At 36.2% G+C, this 13,625-nt stretch overlaps 1 protein-coding gene and 1 non-coding gene across 2 annotated transcripts in view; one reads left to right on the top strand and one right to left on the bottom strand.

The window, feature by feature from the left end:
- Nucleotides 1-13,625, top strand: part of GPC5 (glypican 5) — a 729,885-nt gene that overhangs the window by 438,443 nt on the left and 277,817 nt on the right. The gene's annotated exons all lie outside the window — the stretch shown is intronic.
- Nucleotides 7,785-7,891, bottom strand: LOC123324376. Its single transcript, XR_006539757.1, has one exon. It is a non-coding gene; the product is annotated as a U6 spliceosomal RNA (small nuclear RNA).

Raw genomic sequence — 13,625 nt, 5'->3', positions numbered from 1 at the left:
TTGAATTCAGGATCTCAAAGAGTTATCTCTACCCTCATGTTCATTGCAACATTATTCACATTAGCCAAAATATGGGAACAACCTGAATGTCCATCAGTAGAGGAATGTATAAATAAAATGTGTTATATACACACAATGAAATATTATTCAGTCTTTAAAAAGAAGAAAATCCTGCCATTTGCAACAACATGGATGAACCTGGAGGACATTATGTTAAGTGAAATAGCCAATCACACAAAATCAAATATTGTATGATATCAATTCTATGTGGAATCTAGAATGGTTAAACTCATAGATGCAAAGAGTAGGATGGTGATTTCCAGGGGCTCAGGAGAGGGGGAAAATGAGGCAGTGATGTTCAAAAGGTGCAAAGTTTTAGTTATGCAAAATAAATAAGTTATGGAGATCGACTATACAGGATAGTGAGTATAGCTAACAATACTGTATTGTATACTTAACAGTTTCTAAGAAGGTAGGCCGTATGTTAATTTTTCTTACTACATACACAGTAATAACACCAATAAAGGGAGTAGGAGGAAACTTCGTGAGGTCACAGATATGTCTATGACCTTGATGGTGGTGATGGTTTCACAGGTGTCTATTTATCCTTGAACTTGTCAAGTTGTATACGTTAAATATGAACTTGGTTTACATGTCATTAATACTTTGATAAAGTGGTTGGAAAAAATAAAAAATGGTTTGAACCTCGCCCACCTGCCCCAACTAAAAAAGGCCGATGGAAGGAAGATTTTGGAAATTCATTTTTGCTGTAGGTTTCGTGTGTGTGTGTGTGTGTGTGTGTGTGTGTGTGAGAAAACATGCCCAGCTTGATATTATTATTAATTCCAGAGTATTCACTCATTTGTCAACTGGGACACGAAAGAAAATGATCATTGTACTTATAAAACCAGCAAATAATTAAACTAAAATGACAAATGATTTTCAAGATACTGATTTATTAATTCACAATCACTCTTATTTTATAGTTTATACTGAAAGGGGAACAAATAGATGTGGTATTTTTCTTTTATACTGATAAGTTACTGATTGATTTACGATGTATTTCTTCTTGAAAATGTCCTTTAATTAGCATAGACATGAAAATTTTGAATCATTTGAAAAAGTGTAAAAATTTCTCCCCAACTAGTCTCTTCTCTTTAGTAGTTTGGTGTGTTTCCTTCCAGGGTTTCCAGCAAGCATTTTGTATAGTGATTAAGAGCATGAACTCTAGCTAGACAGTCTCACCTTGAATTCAAACTCACCAAACTGGGAGAAGTTATTGGCTATCTGTCTACCTACCTCAGTTTCTTCATCTATAAAACGTGTATACCAGTGTTGTTCATATTCCAGTGTGCTGATGGGAATTAAATGATTTTAAATATATAAACTACTTGAAGGCCTGCCTGCCTGGACCATGGTAGGGTAATATATGTTCTGTTCTCCAGGAGATTCCCAATATGGCTATTTTATTATTACTCCCTCTTTTACTCTCAGTAATGGCCTGGTATGGAGAATAAATTTATGGTCACCATATGCTTGAAAATGTGTTATTATTAATTTTCTAAACATATCCATAATTTTCATATGGCAGAGATAATATTATATAAAGAGTTTTAACATTGCTTTTGTCCACTAACATAGTATAGCCAGCATTTCCCTATATATAATTCCCTAGAATGAATGTGCCATAATTCACTTATGTATACTTTTGTTGTTTTTAATTTTGCCCACCAAAATAATATTATAATCAATTTCTTTGCCCTCATTATTTTGACTACTCTTCTTTTATTTTGCCTGCCATAGTAAAATTTAAATTATTGGGTTAAAAGAAAGGAATATTTGTTAGGATTTTGATAATGGTATATATCTTCAGCCATGGAGAATTTCAAAGTATAGCTTAGGCAAGAAAAAAGGCAACCAAGCTATCTTTGCCCAGACTTTTGCTGAAACTGCATTTCAGAGTTGACATTATGAGAAACTTAGGTTGATTCTTTCATTTGACCTTTATTTGCTGACTGTTCTTCTTATCTTGTGTTGGTAATAATATTCAACTTTCTCATCTGCTTGGTATTCCTACACCATATCGTAGCTGTCATTTTGTGCTAATTTTCCATAAATTATCTAGCAAAAACAAACCACTCAATAACAAAGAATGAATTGAGTGTATGCTCTTTGACTTATGATTTCTGGAGCCGGAGATCTCCTGTGGCTAAAGGAAAATATTCAACATGTCAGTGTTATGTCAAACATCAGTTCTGAAATTATCAGGTAATCTCAAATCTCCAAGGGTGTTGCTGTGGGTTCCAAGAGATTTGCAGTGTTGTTTTAAAGGAAATAGGAAATGTCAGACTTGTGTCTCCAAGGTTTGGTCTCTCGAGGAATAGATTGTATGTCCTTTATTGGATGCCCTTTTGCCTGCATAAAGTGGAAATATTCAGTCTCTTTTTGGAATCGTTGCTCTCCATTTGATTCTAATTAGCCTTGGCAATATCATATCTTCCCTTGGTTTGCATTTTCCAAGAATAGTAACCTTTGCTTTTGTAGATGCTTTAGCACGCAGTAAGGTTCTTTATAATGTTAATACCTCACAGTGCTGCTACACGGGGACGTTAAAGAGGGTACCTTATTTTTAAAAAGAGCTGAGATTTTGGAAAAATAAGATGCAGTGGATTTGGAATTGCAGGGGTTGCTACTGCTTAATTTAGTATGATATTTTTCAGTAATTTTATATTTCATTTAATCATGCGTATTTTTTTCCCATCAGATAGGGTTTCTGTTTGTTTTGCATTCTTAGATTTTGAGAGATTACATTCACTATTTCTAAAACAGTCCCTTCTTTAATTCGTCTTCTGAATTTACTCTTGCTCTCCTTGAATCATGTTCAGTTTGCATGATTTCTTTAACTTCTTATTTTGAAATCATTATAGACTCACAAGAATTTACAAACAAAATGTAGAGAGCCCCATATATCCATTACTCAGCTTCCCCCAATGATGATATTTTCTATAACTGCTGTGCATCATCAAAACCAGGCAGTTGGGGCACCTGGGTGGCTCAGTCGTTGGGCATCTGCCTTCGGCTCAGGTCATGATCCTGGGGTCCTGGGATCGAGACCCGCATCGGGCTCCAGCCCCGCATCGGGCTCCCTGCTCGGCGGGAGGCCTGCTTCTCCCTCTCCCCACTCCCCCTGCTTGTGTTCCCTCTCTGGCTGTGTCTCTGTCAAATAATTAAATAAAAAATCTTTCAAACAAAAAATCCAGGCAGTTGATATTGGCATGATACAATTAACTAAACTAGTGAATTACTTGGGGCTTTGGATTCTTTTAAGGCAATTTATATAATCATATGAGCTCTCTGTAGATAGTGTGCTTGTAGGGAGTAATGAATTTTATTTCAGAAGTATATTATTCTCAATAGTTTCTCTTTTTTACTTCAGTTATGTATATCTCCTTTATGGCTATGATTGGAGAAAAATGAAGTATAGAAAAATGAATACTTTAGTATTCCTCCTTTAGATTAAAACTATAGTAACTAATATTTGTTAAGTGCATTGTTATTGGCAATATACAAGGATAATTTCACTTAGGTCAACTGAAAAAAAAAAAAGCCAAACTCAGAGTAGGTTAGTAAATGCTTTTTTCCTTGTCTTACTGAGGACGATAGCACAAGAGACAGTATTTCAGATTGCTCTGAAAGAACTCTTGTAGAGCTTGTTAGTTTATAGATTATATGCAAAAAGGGGAAGGGGTAAGCAGTTCTCTGAGGTGTAATTGTATGTCACCAGGTGTAATATGTTTGGTTGTAAGAATTAAGGTTTAATGATTTCCACATAAACACATGAAAGACCCTTAGGTCATCTTCATCCATTATGTTTCCATCGTTATCTGATTGTTCAGAAATATTGCCTGCATGCCCCTGCTTAAGTGGGTTTCTAGTTCTTCTTGTTTCTGGTTTCTCCTTGAAGACACTTGAGAAGGTCACAGAAGGCTGACATCAGTCACCTATTTTAATGCACACTTGGTACTCACAGCCACCCTGAAAATTAGAACACAGCACTGATGCTTAAAACATAAGGTAATTGAGGCTCATGAAGTTAATTGATCTGGGAAACAAAGACAAGAAAAATTATTAAATTCCCTTACTACTTGCAGCCCATTCATTGACAAGTCCTTGAAACAGGCAGAGTGATATTCCTGTAGGAGCTCAGCAGCCTGGATGTTGACACTTGGCTAAGGGCAAAAGGCCATCTTAGCCTGACCCCCTGGGATTCTGTAAGTCTACTTTAACATATAAAAATTCCCTTGATAACACATAAAAATTCCAAGATACATGTTGGCAGTCATTCTCCAAGGATATGACCCACCAATATACATCTGAAGAAAAACTCATGACTGAGTTTTCTAAACAGTAATAAATGACCTTTTCCTAACAATAGCTAGCCCCTTCGGGATCCTAAAAACCTTGTTTCCAAAATAGCTGGGAGCCTTACACGCTATCCCTAACCCCCTCCAAACTTGAAAGTACATAATGGACCACTCTTCATGGACCCCAGTGCAGCTAATTCTGTCCACGGGTCCTGTCCCTGTGCTTTAATAAAACCACCGGTTTTCACCAAAGATGTCTCAAGAATTCTTTCTTGGCTATCATCTTCGAACCCTGACATCTTTCCTACATCATTAATGAGTGACCAAATCCACATTGTGAGTGTTGGGAGGAAAAATGTTTCTCTACACTTTAAGGTTCTTTTGTCTGGTCTGAGAATTAAATTGACATGAGACAGATTAATAGAAGAAGATCAAACAGAAGTTTAATAATATGTATACCTTCTTTATACATGGGAGACCCAGAAAAACAGAATAACTCCCCAAAATGGCAGAAGCCATCACTTTAAATACCATCTTCAGCTAAACATAAAAGTCAGGTGGGAGGTTACTGGGAAAAGCACAGTTAAAGGTTGTTACCCAGATTTAGTCCATGCCTTCGTCATTGCTAAGAGTTTTATAGGTTGTGACATCTGCCTCTTCTTGATACAAAGGAGATGCACGTACAAATGGAGATTTCCCTTATGCATGCGCATGTCTCTTTCAAAAGGGTAACATCTACTTGGTTTTCAATTTTTCTCTTGTGTTTGCAGTTTCTTAAGAATAACCAGTTTAAGGGCACCTGGGTGGCTCAGTTTGTTAATCAGCTGCCTTCGGCTCCGGTCATGATCCTGGCGTCCCAGGATTGAGTCCTGCATCGGACTCCCTGCTCAGTGGGGAGTCTGCTTCTCCCTCTGGCCCTACCCTCTCCCGTGCACTCTCTCTCTCTCACACACTCTCTCTCTCAAATAAATAAATAAAATCTTTTAAAAAAAAGAATAAACAGTTTAAGATTACCAATATGCCAAAGAGGCTTATTTTAGGATGGCAAAATTTGCTCCCCTATATGAAAGAGAGACCAAAATGGGACTTAGATTCAATCTTTATGATGAAGACTAAAATTTTTCTATATAATCGTGTTGTCTCATATAAAGGTAGAGGTTTATCTTTGGGGTTGAGTTGCACAAACTTCCTTTGTATTTTTCATGTAGCATATGTGATCACATAGAACTTACCATGATTAGATGATTAGTTATTAAAACTATTACTGATCATTTATTCTCTCCTTTCTAATATACAGATTTACTTGTTTCTTCATCTTATGGCTTTGGTTAGAACTAAATAATAATAAAATTGCCTATTTAAGATAGTTATTTTAATCATGGTAAGGAAATATCATTTATTTATTTATTTGTTTATTATTTTTAAAGATTTCATTTATTTGAGAGAGTGAGAGAGAGAGAGAGAGAGAGAGAGAACATGAGCAGGGTGAGGGGCAGAGGAAGAAGCAGACTCCCTGCAGAGCAGGGAGCCCAACATGAGGCCCGATCCCAGGACTCCAAGTTCATGACCTGAGCCGAAGGTGGACTCTTAACCAACTGAGCCACCCAGGCACCCCAGAAAATATCCTTTAATATTTAATTAAATGTTATTAGTCATGTGCATTATACTTATTAAGTAAATGCACAACATAAAGTAAATAAAGAGGCTTATTGTTATGTTACATTGCATGAATATGCATTTCTTAGTATTAAACACCTTTGTATGCCTTAATTTGAATCTCAGATTATTAGGGTGGATGATTTCTTAGTAAGTATATAATTCACTTTGTGATTTTTTTTTAAAGATTATTTTAACTATGTTCATGGGAGATACTTTTTAAATATTTCATTCTTTTTATTTTAACTTTTTCGGGAGTTGGTATCAGAGTTATATTTGCTTTGTAAAATTACTGGAAAAGAAACCACTTATTTTTCTATGCTTTTATATATATATTTTACAGCTTAGACTCAGACTTTTAAAAAAGATACTCACTAATACACCTGTCTGGTTATTGAGCCTTTAATAGAGATTTTATTTTGAATAATATTTTGAGTTTCTTGCAAAAACATTCATATATTTACCAGATTTACCATTTTTAAGTTAATATAAGATTCATATACCCAGTACCTGATCATCTAAATGAAACAAGTAATTGTGTTTAAAACAATTTTTACATTTCCTATATTTGATTTTCACTCAAATTTTTAATTTTTTAAAATTTGTATTATAATTTTGTATATTTTTGTACATTTTGTCACATTTTTATATATTATGGGTTAGTTGGTAAAGAATTAACTCATATCTTTATCAGTTCTCCTTTATTTGTTTATAATTCATTGCCTTTTGTTTAACATTTAATTTAGTATTCCTTATAATTGACTTATATATATTTTGTTTTACTATTTTAAATTTTTGAGTTAAATACTTAATATTTATAGCTATGCATTTTTTTAAAGATTTTATTTATTTATTTGACAGGGAGAGAGACAGGGAGAGAGGGAATACAAGCAGGGGGAGTGGGAGAGGGAGAAGCAGGCTTCCTGCTGAGCAAGGAGCCCGATGCGGGGCTTGATCCCAGGACCCTGGGATCATGACCTGAGCCGAAGGCACACGCTTAAGGACTGAGCCACCCAGGCGCCCCAAATATAGCTATGCATTTTGAATGAAATATGGGATTATCTCCCTAGTAATTGGCTGGGTTTCTTTCTTTTAACAAAGGACTAATCCCAACATACCTATTTTTATTTTTATTTTTTTGTGATTATCTCATTTTATTTATTTATTTATTTATTATTATGTTATGTTAATCACCATACATTACATCATTAGATTTTGATGTAGTGTTCCATGATTCATTGTTTGCCCGTAACACCCAGTGCTCCATGCAGAACGTGCCCTCTTTAATAACCATCACTGGGCTAACCCATCCTCCCCGCCCCCAGAACCCTCAGTTTGTTTCTCAGAGTCCATGGTTTCTCATGGTTCGTCTCCCCCTCCGTTCTCCCCACTTCATTCTTCCTCTCCTGCTATCTTCTTCTTTTTTTAAAACATATAATGTATTACTTGTTTCAGAGGTACAGGTCTGTGATTCAACAGTCTTACACAATTCGCAGTGCTCACCATAGCACATACCCTCCCCAATGTCTACCACCCAGGCACCCCATCCCTCCCACCCCCCACCACTCCAGCAACCCTCAGTTTGTTTCCTGAGATTAAGAATTCCTCATATCAGTGAGGTCATATGATACATGTCTTTCTCTGATTGACTTATTTCGCTCAGCATAATATACCCTCCAGTTCCATCCACATCATTGCAAATGGCAAGATTTCATTCCTCTTGATGGCTGCATAATATTCCATTGTATATATATACCACTTCTTAAAATTATGGAATGCTTCACGAATTTGCATGTCATCCTTGCGCAGGGGCCATGCTAATCTTCTCTGTATTGTTCCAATTTTAGTATATGTGCTGCCGAAGCGAGCACTCAACATATCTATTTTTAAATATTATATGAGAGTGGTGGTGGTGGTTGTCTTGTTTCAACCTTCCCTTAATTTTTAGTTTTTTTTTGAGTTTTAAGTAGGTAATGTTTAAAAATATATTGCAACTTCCTTTATAATCTTAAATATAATCTCATTTTCATTTTCAAGAGAGACTTGAAAGAAAAATATTTTTTGTGGTACACAAATTTTATATATATGTGTGAAAAATATATATTATAATGCTAAAATTATATCCTTTAAACTTTTATCTATTTAATCAGTCATAACTGAGAACCATACTAATTCTACCTCAATTAAATCTCTTCTAATTATAACTTAATTATGTATTCATGTATCTTGAATACATTTTGCTTTATAAATGTTTGATATGCAACTTACTGATTAAAGATTACCTTTGCTATATATTCATTGACTATTTTGCCTTATATCATTAAGTACTTTAATTATTTTCCATGTAAAATCTTTCCCCTTAAATTCTACTTTGCCTGAAATCAATGTTGCTACTCAAAATTTTTTATTTTTATTTTCCATATTAATCTATATATTAATCTAGGTATTTTATATTTTTAAACTTCCAGGAAAAATTTTAACATTTCCTGGAAATAAAATAGAGTTTTATTTATTTATTTATTTATATTCTATATAGAATATATATAATAAATATATACTATATATTTATATTATTTATTCATTTATTTATTTTTATAAATTCAATCTGACAGTCTGTTTTTAATAGTAAGTAGTAGAATTTATGTCTGTTTGCCATACTGTTTGTATTTTCTTCTCTGAACTCATTTATGCTTTGTAAACAGCATTCTGTGTGTTTGTTTTCTCCTTCTTGGAATATGTTTTTGACTTTATATTTTTTAACATTAAAAACTTACATATGTAACCCTTATTACCATTTAATATTAGTCATTCAGCATTCAACACATATTTATAGCTATTTATAGGTAGGTTTTTATGTATCAGTGAATAAAACATACAAATATCTCTCTGTAATAGAGGTCATCACAAAATAAACAAGTTAATTACTTGTTCTGTTTTAAAATGTTACTACAAAAAAAAAAATAAATCAAGAAAGTAGTGTAGAGATTGATGGCAGTAGAGATAGGGCGGTGTTATGGTTACTATTGCTACTAAGAAACTACCCCACAATTTAATAACTTAAAACAACAATCATCTTATTATATCTCGTGAATACTGTGGGTTAGGAATATTCTGGCAGGATTCATCTGAGCGATTCTTCTTCTTTTATGTGGTGAGGGTTACTCAGTGCTACTCAACTGGCAAATAAACTAGAGGGCCCAAGGGGCTTTTTCCTATGTCTTGTAAATCAGTGAGAGTGGCTAGACAGATGGGCTCAGCTGGGAGGCACTCTTCATTGGAGAGTCGCACATGACTTTGCTATCATACTGGTATCAAGGTAGTGGAACTTCTTATATGGTAGCTGGGCTCCCATGGATTGAGCATTCTGAGGCAACCAGGGGGAAGCTCTGTGGGCTTTTAGTTTAGCAGTAGAAGTCACACAAAATTACTTGCTGGAGTCTGTTGTAGCAGTCACAAGCATGCTCAGGTTCAAGGGATCCATCACTTGATGTCAACCTATTTTGAGGCCATGTTTAAAGCTGCCAGACATGGCAATTACATATCAGGTGCAAGGCATTTGAGGAGAGACTTGAAAGAGATGAGGAGGACCATGCTCTGCTGAGAAAAGAGCATTCCAGAGAGAACCTAGCTTGTACCAAAACCCTGAATCAGAAGCACGTGGCCTTATTCTGAGAATATCATCATTGAAACCAGAGTGGTTGGAGGATAATGAGGGAAAGAGAGAGCATCAGTAGATGATGCCAGAAACATAAAGGAGAGGAGGCAGATTATGGAGAAACAGCCTTGTAGACCATTGTAAAGACTTTGGCTTTTCCTCTAACTCGGATGGCATCCCTAGAAAGGTTTTAAACAAAGAAGTAGCGTGATCTGGGTTATTTTTAATAACATCCCTCTGTCCTTGTGCTAAGAATAGTTGAAGGGGATCAATGGCAGAAGCTGGGAGAGACCAGTCAGGAGGTTTTTGTAATAATCAGATGAGGGGATAGCCATGGACTAGACTAGAATGGTCATGTTCGAAGAGGTCACCTGTGGTCTAAATCTGGATTCCTTGCATAGAGCCTAAAAGAATATTTTGTGCTGTCTCTTGAGCTCACAGTGTTAGATAAGGGACGTAGAATGCTTTTCCTTCTCTTTGCCCCTAAAAATTCTCAATATCTAATATTGTAACTTGCAATGTATAATATAATTATATTAATTCAATATGTTATTTTCTCTTGCAATTATACTTTAAGAATATTACTGTGGCAAACAATTATAAAATATGTAAAATTAGCCTTATGCTTAATTGAGTCAATTGTCTCAGGATTTTGGATTTACAACTTCCTAATTTTTGAAGCCTTTGTTTTTACTATTTTCCCTAATATGTACCCATAGGTCCTTGAGTAAATTATTATTGGAAAAGCAAATCAGTTTTTATATACAGAATACTTCTCATTCAACCTTGAGAAAGACAACCTGATGGGTGTAATATTCTTGGTCATATTCTTATTCTCTTAAAAGCTCCATGTCTTCTGGTATGTTAATACGGCAAAAGAAAGGTCTAAAGCAAGCCTGACATAATTTATTTTTAAAGGACTGTGTTGTTGTTGTTGTTGTTGTTGCTACTGCTGTTGTTTTACTGTCTGTATGTAAGTTGGATTTTTTTTTTAATTTCTGGAGTTTGACTAGTTTCTGTCTAAATATGGATAACACTTCACTGTTTTCCCACCACTGTCCCTACAATCTGGTTAGTCATTTTAGTCTTCATAGTTCATGGTTATTGTTTTAGATTAAGTGGCTCTTGTTTCTTTCTGAGGTAAACAAATTATTTTTGAGTTGAAACCCCAGTCTCTGGCATTCCCATCTACCATCTTTTCTGTCATTGTTTTATCTCTCTTTCCACCCCACCCCCGCCCCGGGCTCCGATTCAATTACCACTTGAACTGTTCAGTGTATCAGTTTGCTTGTCCCTGGATTCCTTTGTGGTTGGAAATTCTGCTACTACATTTATTTTTCCTCTAAGCCTCCTAATCTCAGGCATCTCCCATTTTGTCATTGTAACTTCCACTTTCTGTTTCATAAATGACTTGCCTTTCTACATATTCTTCCTAGTCTAAGTACTTTAAAGCAATTTTCTAAATATTTCTTCTGGTTCCCTAGTCAAATCTTTTTAAGAGATACTCTTTGCCCCTGAGTCTTCATGATAGGAACATGATGTTCCCTCGCCGTTTTTACAGCATGGTTTTTATTTGTGTATATGTGTGTGTGTTTATTTTCCCCACTCACTTTATTTAGAAGGTAGTGATGTTTATCCAAAATTAGGGTATGATATCAAAAAGTAATAACCATTTTCTCATTTATTTACCTTCCAGATGATGACTGAGCTCCTTTTTGATCTAAACTGGAGAGCAGATTGATAGACACGATCCCTCTCAGTGGCCAGCAAGCCTTTATTGGAATAGCGTAACTAGGTTACAGTGGATACCTATTTTATCTTATGTGGTTCAAGGTACCAGACATGTTATCATGCTCAGCATGCACATATAGTGGGGGACAGGTGTGTGGCAAGAATGAGCACTATTTATAGATTATACATGTTATTGCTTTCTGGGCCGGAATTCTAAAGGAGGGCTGTATTTTATTTGGACATTAAATTGAAATAGCCTATTGATATAGTGGAGGTCACTTGTTTATTGGTAGTTCCCTGTTTTGCATTGTAATCTCTCTCCATTGTTCCCTAAACTTCATTCAGATCCCGTTGTACTAATAAATAGCAACGTGTAACATGGGGAAGGGAAGGGAAAAGAAAAAGAGGCTGAGTTCATGCTTGTGGGGGGTGCAGTGGGAAGCAGCCGAGGGAGAGAAGGATGCTGGGAAACCTATGTGATTAAGCTCTGATCACTCAGGTTATCAATTGCTTCTAGCACCCATTCTGCTCGGCTGCCTCCCCGGCCCTGACAAGGCTTTTCTTGAGGGAACCCCACTCCCAGGCCCGGCAGGCCTCTGATGCATCTTGTCCTTTTATTGTAACTGCAGTCTCTTAAGGAGGCTACGCATTATGAGTCACGTGGGAGTGGCCAGTGTCCGGCCCCTCAGGAAGCAAGACCGGGACAGGAGAGGAACGTCCTCTGGGATGCTGCAGGAGTGACTCAGAGAATAGGCTATGGGGAGCCAAATACTGTCTTACATGATTTTTATAAGGAGGAAATTCTGTCTCATGAAATAAAATATGGAGAGGATGATTTAACTTAATTGTTCTTATAGTCTACATATTGAGTGTCAGTTTTAGCATTTGGTGTTGTTTATACTGTTTGTTCTGTTTTCCTAATTTCTTTCTTTTCTCTCCACTAATGGGAACTTGGATGGGACTCCATGATAGACTACCAGAAGCTGGATCAAATCAGCATTAAAATGAACTTACACATTCATGGCATTTGTTACCAAATTCAGGAATGTATAGACATGACTCATAACATTTTTATAAGGACCAATTCTGGAAAAGACAAACTGTTGCCTGAAATTGATTTTTTAGTTTACCTTTGTATCTGTCATACATTCACTCAGATAACAAATATGTATTGAGTTCTCATATTCCAAACAAGTGGCCAAGCCCAGGAACTAGAGGATGGTTAAGACAGACATGCTCCTTGACCTCAAGAATTTACAGTGGAGAAGGGAGTTACAGACTTGAAACACATCACTGTGAATTGATTACTTAATTACAGTAATGATGCATGCATCCCTGAAAACTAGGTGTTAGCAAGCACTAGTTGAAGTGAGAGCAAATAACGTAGGAGGGATATCCTGGTTGGTGGTTGTATTAGTATCCTGTGACTGTTGTAACAAATTACCACTGAGACACTTAAAACCACAAAAACGTATTCTTTAATAGTTCTGGAGGTCAGAAGTCTGAAATTCCTATCCCTGGGCCAAAATCGAATTGTCAGGCCAAGCTCCCTCTAATGGCTCTAGGGAGAGTCCATCCCTGGCCTCTTCCACCTTCTGGCATTTCTAGGTTTGTGGCAACATCACTCTGATCCCTGACTTGTGATCCCCCTGTCATCTTCTTTTCCTTCTGTAAAAATGAAATCTCCCTCTAGCTGCCACTTATGGATATACAGGTGACTGCATTTGGGGCTCACCCAGATAATCCAGGGTAATCTCAAAATCCTTAATCATTAATAAAAAATATTTTTAATGTTTACTGCACCTGACTGAGGGAAGGTTCTAAAAGGATAGAACTTTTCAGGCAGGGAGGATGGAGTGGGAAACCGTGCGGGGTGTGGCAGAAATCATTTAAGTGACTGAAAAAGGATAAGAAGGAAGTATAGAGAGTAAGGGAGAGATGGACCAGATTTGCCCAAAGCTGTGTAATCTCTCAGCCATTTGGCCCAGAAATACCTGTTCTATTTGAACTCTGGAGGCTATGAGAAATGTCCTACATTCTGTGTATGTGTATTTTTCATATACTGAGTCAGCCAAATGTGTTTCTGTGGTATACACAACTGTTAGGAATCTAAAAGTCCCTGGGCACATACAGTTCTGTCTACAGAACCAAGTCTAGCTGTTTTCTGCACAACACAACTGAGTTTGCCAAGAAATAGCTGGAGAAGAAATTTTCTCCTA

This window comes from Neomonachus schauinslandi, chromosome 3, assembly GCF_002201575.2.
Source record: "Neomonachus schauinslandi chromosome 3, ASM220157v2, whole genome shotgun sequence".
NCBI lineage: Eukaryota > Metazoa > Chordata > Mammalia > Carnivora > Phocidae > Neomonachus > Neomonachus schauinslandi.
The sequence above is the reverse complement of the archived record's forward strand: the minus strand, read 5'-3'. Positions and strand labels throughout refer to the sequence as shown.